Raw genomic sequence first — 22,008 nt, forward strand, 5'->3', positions numbered from 1 at the left:
CAAAACGCATTTTCCCCATGCAATTTCTCATAGGACGTTTAGCCACGGCTACAGCTTGAACGGCTGAACGGAATTACACCAAATTTGGCAGAGAGGTAGTCCTCAGTTCCGACTTGTGCCTTTGGCCTATCTCTGGTGTCAATCTGTTCTGTGTTTTTTGAGAAAATTGTGGTTAAAGTCATTTATATATCTATGGACGTGGAGGATCCGTGGATTGTGCGAGGATTGGCCTCGTAGGATAAGTGCACCTTTCCGATCACACGCTGAATTCTAATTGGCTGTCAAGCGGTTGTAAACATTCGAAACCAGGAACTGTTGGCAGCCATTTTGTGCCTTGGTAGAAGCGAGGGTGAAGAAGTCTGTGAAATATGTTGGCAAAACGAGAACAGGGGCAGGTTAGACACACCCTGACCCCTAGGCCTGCTCAGGGGGTGACATAGGGACCCGTAGGGCAAAAAAAGTAAGACATTTTTTTTTTACAAAAAATGTTGTGAGATGCGCATAGGATCCGAGCATTTGGTCGCTGAAAAAAATGAAGAATGTATTTTTGAGATATATATCAAGCCTATGTGTATAGATGTTGGGTGGTTCTACAAAGAGCCCTTGTGTTTATTGAGAGATTTTAGTAATTACAAGTAAGGACCGATGCAGAGTCCAAAGTTCATGAGGAAGACTCGGTTTCCTTCATCTGTAAAATGTACACTATCTCTTTAATAGATGCCATGCATATTGAAACACAGATTGTTGTGGTACATGGACAATATTCTATAGTCTCGTAGAAAAGTAGAAAGAATTATTCACATGTTTATTCACTTATCTGCGCAGATCAGGTGTTTCAGTCTTCCCCTATTTCGACGACTGGTTGTTGAAGGGTGGCTCGCCCCAGACAGTCATCTCCCACCTCCAGACTACAGTCGACCTCTTGCACCTGCTGGGGTTGTCCATCAACGTGCCAAAGTCGCACCTGTGCCCCTCTCAGAAGCTCCTCTTCATCGGAGCGGTTCCGGACTCGGCGCAGTTTCGGGTTTTTCACTCCAAACAGCGGGTTCGGGATATTTAGGCTTTGATTCTGATCTTTCAGCTTTTATCCCGGGTCTCGGTCAGGTTGACGCTGCGGCTCCTGGGGCTGAAGGCCTCCTGCATCATAGTCGTGCATCACGCAAGGTGGCATGTGAATAAATAGAAACATAGGCCACTCAGTTTGCCTGCCGTAATACACACATTAATACACACATTTCAGGGGGAGGTGGTTCCCGGGGCTTGAGGGGGGTCATTGAAGCCCACATACTTGTAATGCTGTAGGGGGGGATGGGCACGAAAGTGGTGCAAGGGGGTTGTGAATCTGGTACACAGTGTTTTGTTTTACTTTGCTCTCCTTTCTGTGATGTAGAAGATCCTGGGTAATTATAAAGGTTTTTGTACAGCCAGTAACTTTTAACCCTACCCCCAAACGGCTTTCTGCCTGTACATAGTAACACTTCATGGAACACTTACGTGAGCACAGAGGTTAAAAGTTCACCACACTATGTTGCTAATGAGTTAGCCTCAGAATTATACTTCAAATTATAAATATCATTTCTATTGATGACTGCTACCCCCACCAAAAGACGTATGTACTTTTTAATGAACTTTTATTAAAACAATATCTGGATCTATAACTAAAAGATAACAATACAATAAATAACTAGAACTATAACTAACAAAATAATATAATAAACAGAATACAATATGGACTCCAAAAGTTAATCTGAAAAACAAAAAAGAAAATTAGTGTTTAAAATTAGATTGATGTGACTAAATGAGGTCAAACATTACAAGTCAAAGTAACACTTGACGATATTTATATTTTTTTTAATGTTTGCAGTGTGCCTGAAACACTTCCACAGGCATTGTACATGCAGACTTTGGTCCACCCTTTTTATCAATTTTTGCAGTTTGAGATATAATGTCCTACCTCTGTTATTCATCTCCTACTTTTTCCTTTCAAATTCTCTTGTAAAGACCTTAACAACAATTAAAGGGAACATTTTCTGCATATTTTTAATAAAGCATTTGACACAATGCATAGTGACACCGTATTTACTGAATGTTTTGAAATTAATTTTCAAAAGTCTTAAAAAAGGTGAATGCAAGAAAAGTTACTTGCCGCATATGCAAGACTGCTTTCAAGAGGAGACCCCAATGAAGAGGACTGGTGTGGAACTGCAAGTATGCGGAAGCACTTGCAGACTAAGAATCCAGTCAACTTTGCAAGGCAAGAGTTAGGGAGATTGAGAGAGGCTCCTCCTGCTTCATGAGGAGGCCCAAGTACCAGTGGAGCAACACCGTCAACCTCTACTGCACAGCCTAATATTCGTCCCCCATTTGGAACCCTTTAAGAAAAAAAGTAAGATTGGGAGCTCTGTATGCCATCCTAATACCTAATCATCCTTTAGTTATACAGAGATCTACCCTGTATCAGACTTATCCGTACAAGTGTGAATTTGAGATTATATGCCACCGAAAACCCCACAAGTACTTATAGCCGTTACTTTTTAACTTTGTCGAGTAGTCGTATTGTGAGTATTTACCTTAAAGTTGTCCATTAGAAATGTGTGAATCTCTCTGGCTTCATACAACTAGTTCATGCCATATTTGAGACATGAACTGGAACAGGAGGATAAACTTTCTTCAATGTTGGTAACTTGCTGCTGACTTATGTAACATTGTGGTAACTGAAAAAAGAGTTAAAAATGTATATGTTGCACATATGTCGAAGCTTAATTTTAATGTTCATAAAAACAATTGTTCTCAATAGGATTGGGGATGAAAAGTAATCATCAGAGGTTATATTTGGACAGCAAAATAGGAAATAGTATTGCATTATACAAATCTTAGGCTGATATAGGTCACTCACTTCATTCACAAACTCCTGGTCTTGATCTGATAGAACCCTTTTTGGACTTCCATGATCTAGAAATTGAGAAATAAACACCAAGGAAAATTGAAAGACATGTCTTCAAATAAAAAAATTCAAAACAACATTTTCACTTTGTATCTCAAGTGCAGGCTGAATTAGATCAATGTGATTAAATGAGGTGAAATATTACATTCAGACATGAGACAGAATTAGGTGAGAGATCAAGTTAGTATGCAGGACAATATTCTTTAGGGCTTATTTACAAGAGTCTTGTGCCAGTTTTGTGTTACTTTTCTCATGTTGAAAGTGGCGCAGAAGTGACGCAAGGGGCTTGTAAATGAGGTATTTTATTTCTAATGCATTTAATCAGGAGGCATTGTATATCTAGGCCGCTCTGCTTACCTTGTGTAAACACTGTGGACAACAGAGTTCACAACTTTAATTCTGCTTTGGTTGGTGACGGTAGAGTGGACAGTAGCATCCATAACTTTAAAAGAGAAAGAGAAATGATGTGTGAGAGAGAGAACATTAGCGCATCATAACAGCAATGGTAAAAATTGTAAACTTAATTTGCAATATTTTTTACATGTTTCCAGGGTTTTACCGATCGAGTACATAGGACAGTCACAACTGTTCAAAACAATTTGTAATGGCATGATAACAAACATAATTTTAAATTCACAAACATAATGGAAATATCTTGCTATTCTATGTTAAAAATTTAAGCTGTGCCTTTTTAAAAGAAAACATTCCACGACAAAAGAAAGTACCACGTAATCCGAAGTTTATGACACCACTAGGGTATTATACATTTTCTATCATGAAGTGATGTCATCAGTGATGTCATTTGAGATGTCATCAGTGATGTCATTAGTGATGTCACTGACCATGTCATGAATGATGTAGTATGTGACATCATCAGCAGTGGATTGCAGGCGTGCAAGTTATAGCTAGTACAACTAACTATAACGGGGGAATTTCAATGGTTTTATACGAGTGAAATGAGTAGCTAACTATAATACCCCTAAAACGTATGTTTTTTCAGTGAATTTCTAAGGTTTTTTAAATGCTAATTCCTAACTATAACTTATCTGAAACCTATGGTTTTTTCGGTGAAAAAAAAAAAAATAATATATAGGCGAATCAACAATTGTATATCATGTTGGTCATGGAGATACATGATCACGCAATTAGGAGATATATCTGCATGCTTTTCAAGAATTGATAGGCTAATTAATGGTGCAGCAAGATACATAGGAATGTAACTATCCTTGTAAATGCATGCTTAACCTTGCACGTTTTCTCTGTACGTATTGTTGACAGTATGCAGTATGATGAAATTAACATATGATGAATTGTGCCATGCTGTTTTTTTTTTAAATTTGCACGAGCACTTTTTTTGACACCATTGTCTCTTAAGAAATGTGTTATTGTAAACCTTACAAGAATAACCTACTGTAAGATGGCCACCAACATGCTTTGGCGGAAAACAGTCCTCTTTCCTTGTTCGGGGAAGGGTGGAGATATAATGGTGTCTTTTACAACACACTGGTTGACACTGATGAAGCCGAAAGGTGAAACGCGTCTGTTGAGGGGGCAGGGGGTCTGCCAATAAATCATTTTTGATAAACACTGACTTGGATTGCCGTCTACTTTCGTAAAATTACGGACGTGTTGAAGCAATATATATATTATATACACACACAGACACACACACAAACGTGAGCGCGCAGGCGCGTATAAATACTCAAAGTGCGGGTCATCCACTGTATATAACATATGTTAGAGTTCAACAACAATAACATGATAGAAACGAAGTGATTAGTCGATATTATTTGTGATATAATAATGAGTACTTTCGGTGTGAAATAATATGAATGACACAATGCATTCAAAAGAAATATCTCCCAAAACCTACAGCTTTGGAAAAAAACGATAAAATCAAGGTCATGTCAATAAAATGACTCATTGAACAGCTGTCACCCCTAAATAGTTATCCTGTAAAAATAACACAAGATAAAAATACAGCAGCATTGGATCTGTATTGGGTTTGTATAGATGAGATAAGTTCCTGACAAATGTAAATGTGATTTTGAAGGTGTTGGCGGTGGTATTAAGGGATTTTTCCCTTCAAATAGACGCTCTGTATACACAACTCGAGGGCCCTGTGTAAGGAAGACTGCGGCCAAAACGCGTAGGCTCTGTTTGGCTCCACGATGCACTCTGACTTGTAAATGTTACAAATAATAAAGGGATTTGAAGGAAGCCTGGACTGTGCTGAGTGCGGCTTGGACAGGTTAAAAACATGGAGGATTGTGGAGTGGTCCTGTTGGGCAGGCAGTCAAAGGAGACACATACACACACACACACGTATATAAACACAAAAAGCGGGTCACCCACCTCAACCCCCTCTAGTCTTTATTTCGCTAATTAACTATTGGACAAAGTTTCAGGAAAGAGAAAGGTGTGAGCTGACGTAATTGCATCATCTATTCTCACCAGGCTACATTTCTGTGATCATATGTGTGTGTGTATTCTTAGTAATTTGCCTCTTTGCACACCCCGGAGTTGACTGTTATGGGATTTGTGGTACAGGGTGCGCTATTTTCTCAAGATAAAACATTTTGGTGAAGTGCAGAAGCTGGGATTACAATGCACGCCTCTTGGTTCCAGGAACAAAACCTCAGCCACGGTCGAGGTAATGTTCCACAGACCTTGGTACACCGCCAGGATGTGCAGACAGGGGACACACGCTGGAGACACACTCCTCCTGTCCCTTGCACCCCCTGCCCTCGGGTTGTGACACAGCTCCCTGCTCTACATTTACAAACGCATCACCTTAGCCTGCACACTCGACACTTCACCCCAACCCTGCACTCTCTTTACATCACTGCAAACCTGCACTCTCTCCAATCATCCCAAACCTGTACTCTCTCCGCACCACTGCAAACTTGCACTCTCTCCGCATCACCCCAAACCTGCACTCTCTACGCATCACCCAAACCTGCACTCTCTCTGCATCACCCCGTATCTGCACTCTCTCTGCATTACCCCAAACCTGCACTCCATCTGCATCACCACAAACCTGCACTCTCTCCGCATCACCGCAACCCTGCACTCTCTGCATCACCCCAACCCTGCACTCTCTCCGCATCACCCCAACCCTGCACTCTACGTATCACCCCAAACCTCCACTCTCTTTGCATCACCCAAACCTGCATTCTCTTTGCATCACCCAAACCTGCACTCTCTTGCATCACCCAAACCATCACTCTTTCCATATCACCCCAAACCTGCACTCACCGTATCACCCCAACACTGCACTCTGCGCATCACCGCAAACCTGCAATCTCTTTGCATCACCGCAAACCTGCACTCTTTTTGCATCACCCAAACCTGCACCCTCTCTGCATCACCCCGAACCTGCATTCTTTTTGCATCAACCAAACCTGCACTCTCTCTGTATCACCCCAGCCCTGCACTCTCTCCGTGTCACCCTTAACCTGCACTCTCTCTGATCACCGCGAACCTGCACTCTCTCCATATCACCCCAACCCTGCACGCTCTCCGTATCACCCTTAACCTGCACTCTCTCCACATCACCCTTAACATGCACTCTCTCCTTATCACCCCAACCCTGCACTCTCCCTGCATCACCCTTAACCTGCACTCTCTCTGCATCGCCCCAACCCTGCACTATGCGCATCACCGCAAACCTGCACTCTCTCCATATCACCCTCAACGTGCACACTCTCCACATCACCCTGAACCTGCACTCCCTCCGCATCTCCCTTAAACTGCACTCTCTCCGCATCACCCCAACCCTGCACTCTACGCACCACCCCGAACACACACTCTCTCTGCGTCACCCCGAACCTGCACTCTCTCCACATTACCCCGAACCTGCACTCTCTCCGCAGACCCTTCAGGACGTGTGTTGCCTCTTGGCCCTGAAAGCTGCGCTCCAAGGTTCACATATATTTAAGGAAAAATATCTAAATGAGACTGCCTGGAAGGCAGTGCCTGCTTGTAAAGTAGTAGCGCTGCGACATATTCATGCATTTTTATGTCTAGAAGAACTACAACCTTTTAGCAGAGAGTGTGGCCTCTGGTGCCTCTCAGCGCTAGTTGTCACCCTCCAGAGCTCCGGGCCTCTCAGCGCTAGTTGCCACCCTCCAGAGCTCCGCCCTCTCAGCGCTAGGTGCCACCCTCCAGGGCTCCGGTCCTCTGTGCCTCTCAGCGCTAGGTGCCACTCTCCAGAGCTCTGGGCCTCTCAGCGCTAGGTGCCACCCTCCAGAGCTCCGGGTCTCCATGCCTCTCCGAGCTAGTTGCCACCCTCCAGACTTTCGGCCCTCTCAGTGCTAGTTGCCACCCTCCAGAGCTCCGGTCTCTCGGTGCTGCCTATGACCCTCCAGAGCTACGGGCCTCTTTGCGCAAGAGGCAGGCCTGCTCTTTCCATGAGGAAGCAGTGCCCACGTCTGCATATCAGGAGTAGGCCATGTTTAAGTCAGGAGTGGGCCACAAAGACTGGTAGTAGAAAAAGCGCAGTGAAACGGACTCTACAAAGTCAAGCACATGGCACCTCTGTTAGCTCACAAAGTTTGAGTTTGGCACACAGTATTATTGCACAGTGTTTTGTAATAGGAAACTAGCAGGTGACGCAGTATGTTGTAATTCTGATGCACTTTCGTATCCACTGGCATTTAAGATGTCATCAGTGATGTCACTGACCATGTCATGAATGATGTAATACATGACATCATCAGCAGTGCATTGCTGGTGCGCGAGTTATAGTTAGCAGAACTAACTATAAAGGAGGAATTTCTATGGTTTTGTACAAGTGAAATGTCCAGCTAACTATACGCCCCTGAAACCTATTGTTTTTCTGTGAATTTCTAAGGTTTTTTAAATGTTAATTTCTAACTGTAACGTCCCTGAAACCTATGGTTTTTTCAATAAATTTCAAAGGTTTTTTAAATGCGGATTTCTAACTATAACCTGTCTGAAACCTATGGTTTTTTCAGTGAATTTCTAAGGTTTTTTCAATGCTAATTTCTTACTATAATGTGCCGGAATCCTATGGTTTTTCAGTGAATTTCTAAGGTTTTTTAAATGCTAATTTTTAACTATAACATCCCTGAAACCTATGTTTTTTCAGTGAACTTCAAAGGTTTTTTAAATGCTAATTTCTAACTATAACGTGTCTGAAACCTATGTTTTTCTTTAGTGCATTTCAAAGGTTTTGTAAATGCTAGTTTCTAACTATGCCTACAGAGGTAGGGCATGTGATGAAAGAAGAAACAATGCACAGAAAGAAGCAAAAGAAATGCAGAAAGAAGCAACAGAAGTCCACAAAGGCGAAGAAAAGTGCAGGAAGAAGCAAGACATGTGCAGAAAGAACCAACAGAGAAGCAGAAAGAGGCCTTGTTACAAAATCATCCTGTGCCCACAACGTTTTCAGACGTGTACTGGTGGTAACTGACTCTGACTAACCAGGCCTAGAGCCAGTGCTATGCTAAAAGACACTTAGAATATAGTGAAAACACCTACATACACTAGGGAACACTATGAGTTGGGGTACCCCTGTGATTTGCATGACCTCCTCTGTAAGGCCCTAGTACATAATGGAGCAGGGGGATTAAACCTACCTCTAATTCAGAAGTGCAGAAGTATGCTACTTTACTAGTAGTCGTGTTTGCAGAGTGGTGGAGAAAGGGTGCTGTGTGTCCAACCAACGCTCAGGAATTCCAATGTATAGGACTTACATATATATATATATATATATATGAACCAAACAACCAACTCCCACAGAAACTCCATGGAAAGCAGGCACGGATTCGGCATTTCCTTATTGGTGCAGGTCACCCTCAATCCAAGCATAAGGAGAACCCTCAATCCCAAGCATAAGGAGAGACACGTTTCAGCCTTGAAAATGCCTTTTTCAATCTCATATATTACCTACTGGTGGTCGCCAGTAGGTAGTTATAGTTAGGACCTATTATCCATAGGAATCCATAGGAAAACCGCAAATTAGCACATCATAACAGCAATGGTAAAAATTGTAAACTTAATTTGCAATATTTTTTACATGTTTCCAGGGTTTTACCGATCGAGTACATAGGACAGTCACAACTGTTCAAAACAATTTGTAATGGCATGATAACAAACATAATTTTAAATTCACAAACATAATGGAAATATCTTGCTATTCTATGTTCAAAATTTAAGCTGTGCCTTTTTAAAAGAAAACATTCAAAGACAAAAGAAAGTACCACGTAATCCGAAGTTTATGACACCACTAGGGTATTATACATTTTCTATCATGAAGTGATGTCATCAGTGATGCCATTTTAGATGTCATCAGTGAGGTCATTAGTGATGTCACTGACCATGTCATGAATGATGTAGTATGTGACATCATCAGCAGTGGATTGCAGGCGTGCAAGTTATAGCTAGTACAACTAACTATAACGGGGGAATTTCAATGGTTTTATACGAGTGAAATGAATAGCTAACTATAATACCCCTAAAACCTATGGTTTTTTCAGTGAATTTCTAAGGTTTTTTAAATGCTAATTCCTAACTATAACTTATCTGAAACCTATGGTTTTTTCAGTGAAAAAAAATAATAATAATATATAGGCGAATCAACAATTGTATATCATGTTGGTCATGGAGATACATGATCACGCAATTAGGAGATATATCTGCATGCTTTTCAAGAATTGATAGGCTAATTAATGGTGCAGCAAGATACATAGGAATGTAACTAGCCTTGTAAATGCTTGCTTAACCTTGCACGTTTTCTCTGTACGTATTGTTGACAGTATGCAGTATGATGAAATTAACATATGATGAATTGTGCCATGCTGGTTTTTTTTAATTTGAACGAGCACTTTTTTTGACACCATTGTCTCTTAAGAAATGTGTTATTGTAAACCTTACAAGATTAACCTACTGTAAGATGGCCACCAACATGCTTTGGCGGAAAACAGTCCTCTTTCCTTGTTCGGGGAAGGGTGGAGATATAATGGTGTCTTTTACAACACACTGGTTGACACTGATGAAGCCGAAAGGTGAAACGCGTCTGTTGAGGGGGCAGGGGGTCTGCCAATAAATCATTTTTGATAAACACTTACTTGGATTGCCGTCTACTTTCGTAAAATTACGGACGTGTTGAAGCAATATATATATTATATACACACACAGACACACACACAAACGTGAGCGCGCAGGCGCGTATAAATACTCAAAGGGCGGGTCATCCACTGTATATAACATATGTTAGAGTTCAACAACAATAACATGATAGAAACAAAGTTATTAGTCGATATTATTTGTGATATAATAATGAGTACTTTCGGTGTGAAATAATATGAATGACACAATGCATTCAAAAGAAATATCTCCCAAAACCTACAGCTTTGGAAAAAAACGATAAAATCAAGGTCATGTCAATAAAATGACTCATTGAACAGCTGTCACCACTAAATAGTTATCCTGTAAAAATAACACAAGATAAAAATACAGCAGCATTGGATCTGTATTGGGTTTGTATAGATGAGATAAGTTCCTGACAAATGTAAATGAGAATTTGAAGGTGTTGGCGGTGGTATTAAGGGATTTTTCCCTTTAAATAGACGCTCTGTATACACGACTCGAGGGCCCTGTGTAAGGAAGACTGCGGCCAAAACGCGTAGGCTCTGTTTGGCTCCACGATGCACTCTGACTTGTAAATGTTACAAATAATAAAGGGATTTGAAGGAAGCCTGGACTGTGCTGAGTGCGGCTTGGACAGGTTAAAAACATGGAGGATTGTGGAGTGGTCCTGTTGGGCAGGCAGTCAAAGGAGACACATACATACACACACGTATATAAACACAAAAAGCGGGTGTCAGGGCTCCACGAATTTCCAATTCTTGTCTCTATGTCGACTTGCACAGGAACAGAAGATGCTTGCTTTCCGACTCCCTCTCTCCAATCAGTCGGAGTCAGATTTAAATCATAACTCCAAGCAATTAGAAAAAGGGAAGGGGAAAAGTGGAGAAAATAACCATAAGAAAAGAAAGGCACAGAAGAGACTGGTCCGGTCCTTCGGTACTTCAGCGAATCCTCCTCTGACTTATCCAGCCAAACTAGGTTCCTGAAAATACTAAAACACATACAAATATCTTTTAGCCTATAAATCTTAACTCTGTTCTAACTGCTTCTATTAGTATTTAACCTACGTACCCATGGAACTGCATTGACCTTTTGCTCTTCTTTCTACTGTGAGGTTTCTTTAACCGGAGTTGCCTTGTGTTCAATCTCACTAAAATGAAATGACTCTGTTAATATTCCACACTAGCTATTCCTTTTGAAAATGTGTTTTCTAGACTATAAACCTACCACGCTATGCAACTCTGTGTCTTTTATTCTTCCTCTTGTATTGTATGTTGGCTTGTGAATACCTCATCTGTAAGACAGTCAATTAATTAATTTCCTGCTCTATCACCTTCCATTATCTGTTATGCTCCTTAATTTCTTTTGACCTACCAGTGCTGTATTCCGCTATTTTATAATGTGTTCTGCACTTGTCTTTCGTCTTCTTTTAGAACTGCTGCTTCCTGCTCGAGTTATTCGCCTCACTAGATTCAGGTAAGCTTTTCTTTCCTTTTACTTCAAGTATTGTCTAAATTGCATTTAAACGAACTATTTACATTTCTCTGTAAACATGTTTATTTTCTAGTTGCTGTGACTTGAAACACCTGCTCCAATAACTTTTTTCTTGTTATCTCTTAATTATAAATGTCACTGGCTTAAGCGTAATACAATTTCTGCCAAATACAGTCTAGATTTTATTATCACTTAGCTCTGTGAATTCGTCCTCCTTAACGTGACGACAGCTTGCTCTGCTCCAGAAGCGGGAACACGTAGTCTTGCCGGAGTCTCTCAGAATGTCTTTTCTCTTTTGCTGCTAGCCTTCTACGTGACAATTTCTGCGAGGAAACTATAATACTAAGTTGCTACTAGGAATATATCTCTCTACCATTCTGGAATTCTGAAAATATAACCTTTCTCAATAACGTTTTCTACTCTGACAGGAATTCTCCCACTGCCTCGGGCAGAATTCTCGGTGAAGTGCGCAGCTCTGATAGAGCGCGCCCCTCACCTGAACTCCGTTCAGGAATGTTCAGAAAACTAGACTGGCAACTTAGGCTGGCAGTTGTCCTGCTCGCCCGCCATCTTGGAATTCCGTGAATTCCACGCCTTGGACCAGGAAAGAGCCACACTCCAGTCCTGTTGCCTCATTTTGAAAGCTCTTGCTGACCGTTCATTAGGAAGGATCCTGACAGTACCCCCCACCAAGGAAGGCCCTCCCGGTCCGGGTTTGGTTGGGTATCGCTGATGGAAAAGTCTTACTAATCTAGGTGCATGTACATCTGACTCTGATTCCCAAGAGCGCTCCTCTGGTCCATAGCCCTTCCAATCCACAGTTTACTCTTCACTCTTTTGGAATCTAAAATGTCCTTAACTTCAAATTCTACACCAGCTTCCAACTGAACAGGTGGTGGAGCACTCTCTCGTCTTAATCCTGGAACCGACTTTTTTAACAAAGAAACATGGAAGACTGGGTGAACTTTGAGTTTTGTAGGTAGCGTCAGTTTATAGGTCACTGGATTGATCTGTGCTTCAATAGGATAAGGACCAATGAATCGAGGCTGGAACTTTCGATTTCCTTTCAAGCGCAAGTTCTTTGTGTTTAACCAAACCTCCTCCCCTATCTCTAGGTGAGGGGAATCCCTTCTCTTCCTATCTGCATATTTCTTATACTTAATCTTTGCCTGTTCTAAATTTTCTGATGCTGTATTATGTACCTGACTCAAATGTGTCACCAAATCCTGAACTGCTGGAACTGGGAGCGAAACATCCAGCATGGTAACATTTGGATGTTTGCCATAATTCAAATAAAACGGGGAGTAACCTGTGGACACATTTGTGGCGTTGTTATGAGCGAACTCAGCAGCCCACAAATAGTCCAACCATTCCCCACCCTGTTTTAAGGTAAATAGCCTCAAATACTGCTCCACCTCCTGGTTCACTCGTTCTGTTTGTCCATCTGTTTCCGGATGGAAACTGGTGGAAAAACGTGTCTCAACTCCAAGTGCCTTCATGAAGGTTCTCCAGAAATGGGACACAAATTGGGTTCCTCGGTCTGATATAATAACCTTAGGAATTCCATGCAACCGCACAACCTGAGCACTGAAATGAGTTGCTAACTGTTTCGCCGTTGGAATCCCTTTCATGGCCACAAAATGTGTCATCTTGGTGTATGCATCGACTATTACTAAAATAGTATTGAAACCTTGACAGGTAGGAAGATCTGTTATCAAGTCTAAGGTGATTGTGTGCCAAGGATAGGGAGGAGTAGGTAAGGGTTGTAAAAGCCCTTTGGGTGCCTGTCGTTCTGACTTCCCCTGCGCACATATCTCACAGGTTTTCACATATCTCTCTATGTCTTTGTTCATTTGTGGCCACCAATAACTTCTTTTCACTAAATCCATCGTTTTCTGCTCTCCCTTGTGTCCTGCCAACAAATGATCGTGACATTCCTTCATGACTTGGTTCTGCAGTGTAGAAGTTGGCAAATACAATGCTCCTGAGTGATAAGGTAGCCCATCTACTACTTCTCTATTATCTTCTTGCTGTGTCCATTCCAACATCTTTGCTGGTGACAAGGCTCGAGATATCTGTTCTTTCACACTCAGAGTTTCCACAATGCCTATGATCTTGGTATCTGGAATGATGGCTTGTGTCTTGATTTGATCCTTTTCTTCTCCGGTTCCCATACGGGACAAGGCGTCTGCCTTGCCATTCTGCGCTCCTGGCCTAAATGTGATGACAAAATCATAGTCAGCAAAGTATAATGACCAACGAAGCTGTCTCGGGGTTAGTGTTCTAGCCGACTTTAAGAATTTTAAGTTTCGATGGTCCGTGTAGACTGTTACAATATGATGAGCTCCCATCAAATAATGTCTCCATTCCTTGAAGGCATCCTTTATTGCCAACAATTCTTTTTCTGTAATTGTGTAATTGATTTCTGCCGGTGACAACTTTCTTGAACGATATGCAACCGGATGCAATTGACCAGTTTCCTTATTTCTCTGAGACAGAACTCCACCCACTGCCAAATCTGAGGCATCTGTCTCTACATAAAAGGGTTCTGATGGGTCTGCGTGAAGAAGAATTGGGGCTGACGTGAATTCTTCCTTCAATGCCTTAAATGCCTTCTCTGCTTCTGCTGTCCACTGAAATTTTAATCCTTTTCTCAATAGTTGTGTGAGAGGCAGAATTCGCCGAGAGAATTCACTGACAAATCTTCGATAGAAATTGGCGAAGCCAATAAAGGCCTGTACTTCTTTCACACTGGTTGGAGACTTCTGTGGAATTTTAGTTCGTGTACTGAACATCATCTACGCCATCTTGCCGACTCACCTATGAACATACACGACAGCCATTTTAGGTACCATGGTCTCCCTGTTCACGATCGCCCGTCAGCGCACTTCCCTGAACCTTGCAAGCCTTCCCCGCGCACCCTGGCTGCCCCCGCACTCACATGCACAAGTCATGAACCCTCCCCTCCCATGACTCTGTCTCAGGGAATCACACCCCGCGCCTGACCAACACCTCCTTTCCGTCCATGAATACCCCTCCTTTGATGACCCCTTCCTCTGAGCCCGACTGCCTGTACGAACCGCTGGTCATCCCTTAGCCCGAGGATACAGTTTATTGCCCACTACTGTATGCACTCGCCTTTCTTGAAAAAAGCCACTATTGATCATGACCTCCCCACCCCCTGAGATTCGATCAGGCGCACACATTCCAAAGAAATCGGCAGAACACTCAGCTGCGTGATAGCCCCCTCCCAATCATATGAGGGGAAAGGGCCTCTACTGTTGTCATGTGTTGGAATGGGCCGGAACTGGGGGGGTGCCGGGGATGTCATTCTTATACTTCACAATGTCTTTGTTGTAATAAAGAGCGTCCACATGTCTTGAACCAGTGTATAAAAGACCAGGTCTCAGAGAGGTTGAGAGAGCACCTCGAGACGATACCTTGTTGTCCGATCTGATGTGTTCTACTCCGTCGGAATAAAACTTGTTTCCTGTCTTCCTGTCTCCAGCGCCTGCCTCTTTATTGGATAACTTCGTATGGTATTAGAGGCGTCTAACGCCGGGCAAATTTAACTTAGGAAACATCAACAGAATAGCCTGACCATTTTGAATTGATCTTTATCAATTGGCGTCCCAAACGCGGGGCCCATCAGCGACACGTGGATCCAGTGGGAGAGGTCCCGACGACAGAGTGAACGACTGCAACGATCGGGAGAGCTCCTGTCCGATAGACCCTCGTCTGACAGCCGATCATCTGAACTTCACTGATTCCGAGCAGACCTCTCCCGAGTGATCTACGGTCCTGACTGGGAACCACCAGGAGTGCCGCGATAGCAACAGAGAATAGAGGACGATCGGGCGCTGGAAGCGGAAGACGAGAAACGGTCCGTGCGGTCCGGGTAAGGTCGTGACACACGACAAATTGCGAAATTGATTGATTGATTGTTTGAAAATACTAGTATTACTCGTCTTATTGTTTCTGAGAAATTCTCTATTTGCAAACAAGCACAGAGTCGCCATACTCTGTTTAGTCTTTGCAGATAGTGAAGGATAGGTAACGCAGACTTTTGTCCCCCATTGTAATCTGCCGTGCCTATTTTTCTCCCCATTGATTGATTGTTTGAATCGGGCATTGAATTACTCGAAGTTGGTTCTCTTAAGGATCTTCTCTGCCTACAAACGGGGAAGAATAGGAATATTCTCTCTCCCTTTGCAGATAGTGAAGGGTAGGCAACGCAAGCCTTTAACCCGTCGTGCCTATTTCATTCCTCATTGATTGATTGTTTATCCAAACATTGATTGTTTGGAATTGGTTCCTTCTGGAGGTATTCTCTGTTTGCAAACAGCGTAGAATAGAATATTCTGTCCAGTTTTTGCAAGTAGTGAAAAGATAGGTAGTGCAGGCTTTTGCCCCCTATTGTAACCCGTCATGCCTATCTTCTCCCCATTGGCTAGTAGTTGGGTCAACCCGGACCGCTTATTAGAGATGAACCATCCAGCTCCACTGGAAGGCACCCCTAATAAGGACATGTTTACTAAGCAAGGACTAGTCGCTATAGCTTATAGTAAGTTATGGCATAAATATACAAAAAAGGATCCTGAAAGTCAGTGGCCACTGATAGGTTCTTTTGATGAAAATAAAATAAAAACACTAGAAGCAGCTGTAAAAATAAATAAGGCAACGCCCACTATGCTCGATAGTATTGGCATGTGGCGCAAAGAAGCAGAACAGCGAAGGAAAAGAGAAGAAGCAAAAATAGTGAAAGAGTTACGAAAAGCAGCCCATCTGGCCGCAAAAGAACTAGATGAAGAAATAAGAAGAAAAGAGGACGGTAAACAAACACAAGAATCAGGACTGGCAGGCCAATGCCCTGTCAGGACCCCCCCTACGCTCTACCCGGAGATGCCCTCCAAACAGCGGGCAAATGACGAGTTACTGCTCGGTCCTCCAATTATCTACATGCCCCCTCCTTATGCTCCCTGCCAGCCTCTAGCACAACACTCACCAGCTCAAAGTGCAGGCGTGGGTGACCCTAGTGCTAGTGCCCCGGCTCTTGCGGCCTTCGCACCAGCCGCATTGGTAACAACAGCAGATGAACATGAGACTAGCAGGCAGCTAACAGCCAGGCCAAATAGGTTGAGCAAAGATGAGCGGGATGGAATCGACCAGATAGCAAAGACCCTGGTAGAACGGAAGGAGAGCGAAGAATATACGATGAATATGCACAATTCACATGCCGGTAGTCACAGACGGCATTTCATTTTACGGTTCAGCTACCACACCCTGAACGCCTATGAGGATAGGTACCAGAATAAGGGTCCTGCTAAACTGACGGCTCTATATAGAAGGGTCGATGTTGGAGATGGGACTGAGAGCGATGTGACGGACCTCTTCATGCAAACGCTTGAGGTTTTCCGCCACCTCGCGGAACAGAAACCAGAGGTCAAGATCAAAGTCCCTGAGACGATTGAACCCCCATTAGAAGCAGCCAACACTATGATGCCTATCAGAGAAGCCGCCCCCTACTGGGTTCCCCCAAGAGGTCAGGGAACAAACGATGATATCAACCACGCAGATGCAAAAGGGAGGGTTGTGTACAACTGGGTTTACCAACCATGGGATCAGCAAGATATTTTAACTTTTTTAGGCAAACCCTGCCCGATTTAAGAAAGAACCCTACAGCATTTTATACCGAACTAGGCACAGCCTTGGGCTCAACCATAATGACTCTGTCGGACATCGATTTGTTTTTCGGGTTGTGTCTGCCGGCCGATGTGTGGAAGCAAATCCGGAAAGCCGACCACACAGACCTGTTCGGACACACCTGGAAACAACTCGATGAACTAGATAGGCAGCGAGAGCCCGGAAAGAAACCTGTAAAAGACATACTGGAACTCCCCGTCAAAATAGTGCAGAAGCTAAAGACGTTGATCCCAGAGAAGAAGGTAGACTGGTCGGTAGTCACGGCTTGCCGTCAGAAACCCCAGGAAGACGTATCAGAATATTTCTCCCGATTTGAAACGGTGTTCTCCGACTACAGTGGCCAAGACATGACCACCGCAACCGGACAACACCTATTCGTGCAAAACTACGTAAAAGGGCTATCGCAAGAGGTCTCCCAAAAGTTACAGACGAGTGAGAGTAGTTGGGGAGCCTCCAAACCTGCAGCTATCCTTCAGATGGCTCAGTATTACGAACACCAAAAGAACGAGAACGAGAGGGCGACTGAGAGAAAGAAAAAGGACTTAAAGGAACGAGTGATGATTGCTCAATTGCAGGGAGTGACTACAGGAAGGGAACGGTATAGGGGAAACTACCAGTCGAATGCCCCTAGGAATTCACCCCCTAGAGACCGCAACCCCACACCTGGCGCTCCACGAACCGACCTCGATGAGAACCAGTGTGCATTTTGCAAAGAATTTGGACATTGGAAGTCTCAATGCCCGGCCCTTCGGGAAATGATTAAAAATAAAGAGACAAGGGACATGACAAATGGCCCAAAAACTGGAGGGCAGGGGCGAGGGCAGACCTACGACACCACCAATGATAGACCTGGCAGACCAAACACATTTGACCGACCCCGACAAAATCAGTGCCAACAGTCCGACTGCAACAATGCTCACGACTCTGCATAGGACTGCCAGGGGCAAGGGAGGGATCCAGTCGAGCTCTGTGTTGACCAGCAAGGTCCTTACGTCACTGCTAAGGTCCTGGGTACAAAGTCTCCATTCTTGGTAGACACTGGAGCGACACGTAGTGTATTATCGAAGCGACTGATTCCAAGGGCACCCTTGTCTGGCTCACACATTACATCGATAGGTTTCGATTGGACGCCCTCCACTAATCCCCTGTCTGTACCTATCTCCTTTGACCTAGGAAACAATCCCACTGACACAACATTTCTGCTCTCCTCCAACTCCCCTGACGCCATTATGGGTATTGATTTACTGAAACATTTCCGAGCTACTATTAGGTGTTCCCCGGATGGAGTCCGAGTCATCCTGTACGACAACCCGAGCATGTCCAGACCCTACCCTGCACGACATATGTACACCATAACAGATGCTGACCTATCCTTGCTCGATACCCTACCCCTGTACCTATGGGCCAGAAACGACTCGGATGTAGGACAAATGATGATCGATCCTGTACACATAACTGTTCGACCAAATGCAATACTCCCGAAACTCCCACAGTACCGGATATCGCCCGAAGGCGAGAAGGCATTGGTAGCGATTATTCAGTCCTTGGTAGATGCAGGAGTGGTAGAGGAAGTGGTTAGTAATGTCTGCAATAGCCCTATCCTACCCATTGTTAAGAAGCAAGGTGAGGGAGATGAGAAAGCATACCGCTTCATCATCGACCTGCGAGAAGTCAACAAAGTGGTGGTGCCACAGTACCCCGTAGTCTCAGACATCGCCACCATTCTGACTCTCATCCCGTCCACTGCCACCACCTTCACCGTTATTGATCTTAAAAATGCATTTTTCTCTATCCCCATCCATCCAGACAGCCGTTATCTCTTCGGCTTCACTTTAAAAAACCGTTCATACCGATTTTGTAGAGCTCCCCAGGGCTACACTGAAAGTCCCAGCATTTACAGCCAGGCCCTCAAAAGACAGCTGGATGCCGTCCAGCTACCAGATGGAGTGGTGTTGATCCAATATGTCGATGATATCCTTTTGGCAGCCGACACCACTCCACTTGCAATCACAGCCACTATGCAACTCTTGCACTTTCTTGCGGAGAATGGCCACAAAGTCTCCAAAAAGAAACTGCAGTTCTGCCAGCCCCAAGTGACATACCTAGGCCATCTCCTGTCCAAAGAAGGGAGGAAACTTACGCCCGACCGAATCCAAACCATCCTAGACACCCCCATTCCAAAAACACAGAAGCAAGTCCGTTCATTAGTGGGCCTTACCTCTTTCTGCCGACAATGGTTACCAAATTTCAGCCTCATTATAAAACCCCTACTTTCCCTGTTGGCCAAAGATGTTCAGTTCCCACTCCCTTGGACTCCCGAATGCCAAGCATCCTTTAAGGAGTTGCGGGATGCCCTTTGCTCGGCACCCGTTCTAGGAACACCAGACTACTCCAAGCCCTACTCCCTTTTCACTCACGAAAGGGAGGGATGCGCATTGTCTGTTCTAACTCAGCCCATCGGCGCCAAACAGCGCCCTTGTGCCTACTTCTCTGCCACTCTTGATCCAGTCGCCAGAGCTCTACCTGCCTGCCTTCGAGCAGTAGCCGCTGCTGCTGTCTCTATCCGCCAGAGTGAGGGAATTGTACTTTCAAACTCTCTCACGGTATTAGTACCCCATGCAGTTGACACCCTTTTGAACCAGACTAAGACTCAACACCTGACTAGCGCACGACTAACAGGGTACGAATTGACTCTACTTGCACCCCACATCACTCTGAAGAGATGCACGACATTGAATCCTGCTACACTGTTACCCTTGCCCGAAAATGACCCCGATGTGCCCCCTATACATGACTGTGTGACCCTCACGGACGAACAGACTAGGAGTAGAATTGACCTCCGAGACATTGCTTTTACAGATCCTGATGGAGAACTATGGGTAGATGGCTCTTGTATCAAACTCCCAGACGGCACCACTTCCGCGGCCTATGCGGTGACTACAGCTCGAACAGTAGTTGAAACAGCTCGCATCACACATCGGTCCGCACAGGCGGCCAAACTAATTGCCCTCACACGAGCATGTATCATAGCAGCAGGAACCACGGCGAACATTTACACGGACAGCCAGTATGCCTTCGGGGTGGTTTATCATTTTGGGCTCCTGTGGAGGGAAAGGGGATTCCTGACGTCCCACGGTACGCCCATCCTTCACGGAGATCTAGTCTCCGCCCTGATTGAAGCAGTTCTTCTCCCCAAACGATTAGCAGTGATCAAATGCCAGTCACACAAGAAGGTGATAGATTTAGTTGGACAGGGAAACGCACTAGCCGACATCACTGCCCGAACCACAGCTGAGAATAGGACAACGACACGCATGTATGTGACCAGGTCACAAGCAGAAAAATGGACTGACGCTAGGGAAACAATTAGGGACATCCAGTCGGCTAGCACACCTCTCGAACTGACTGAATGGGCACGGGTGGGTCTAAGGGACGATGAAGGCTGCTGGCGGACAAAAGACACGAACAAATGGTTGCTGCCCGACTCATACTTGATCCCCATACTGACAATGGCACACTCCCCTGCACACATAGGTTCTGCCCCCATGATTGAACTCATTTCCAAAGTCTGGCACAACAACAAGATCCCCGACTCAGCCAAACGCCTGGTCCAGCAGTGCCTTATTTGCCTACAACACAACCCCGGGAAAGGAACTGTAGTACCCCGGGGAGGGTTTGGGATCCCCGACCACCCCTTTGAGGTCCTCCAGATGGATTACATCCAACTGGAGAGGTGCCAAGGCTTGAAGTACGTATTAGTCATTGTATGTGCCTTCAGCAAATGGGTGGAAGCCTATCCGACCCGTGATAACACTGCCATGACTACTGCCAAAGTACTACTGAAAGAGTTTTTCCCTCGCTACGGCCTTTGTCGAACTTTATGGAGCGACAATGGCCCCCACTTCATAGCTGAAGTTATCCAACTAATCCTGAAGGGGTTGGGGGTAAAACAGAGGTTCCATGCAGTCTTCCACCCCCAATCTGCTGGCCTGGTTGAACGACACAACGCTACACTGAAACTGAAACTGTCAAAAATAGTGGCCACCACAGGACTTAAGTGGCCAGATGCCCTTCCACTGGCATTACTATCGATGCGCTCCACTCCCACTAAGCACCACTTGACCCCCTACGAAGTTGTATTTGGGCGACCAATGAACCTCTGGACTGCCCCTAAACCGACCTCCATTCACGATGTCCCCGACGTCCTGCTGTCAGATTATTTATACAAATTAACTAAAATGTTGTCTGTCATTCATCAACAGGTGCAGCAGGCCATCCCCGATGCTTCCAGGGGTCCCGGTCACGATATCCAACCGGGAGAGTACGTCCTAGTCCGAAACTTTCAACGGGCAAAGAGTCTGGAACCCCGGTGGACGGGCCCCTGGCAAGTACTGATCACCACTCGGACGGCTCTTCGAGTGGAGGGGAAGAAGCACTGGCTGCACGCACACCACTGCAAGAAGGTTTCCTCGACCCTGGCCACGACAGGCAACGTCAGCACCCAAGAAGAGCTCCTGAACAAAGACCGACCATCACTGAACTGCTATCCTGATACCGAGGCACTTGAACTTGCAAAACACTCTGATCCCACTGTGCCATCCCGACAAGGGTATTTCCTGCGTCGAAAGGAGGGAGCTTCGGCTAAGTAGGCCACTGACTAAGTTAAAAATCTCAGAACGGTGACCCAAAGCAACCAAGGGTTACCCGGAGAGAAGCTAAACAAAGTCTGTGGTTCTGCCCACTACCGAGCA

The sequence above is a fragment of the Lissotriton helveticus genome, chromosome 2_1 (genome assembly GCF_964261635.1).
Source record: "Lissotriton helveticus chromosome 2_1, aLisHel1.1, whole genome shotgun sequence".
Lineage (NCBI taxonomy): Eukaryota > Metazoa > Chordata > Amphibia > Caudata > Salamandridae > Lissotriton > Lissotriton helveticus.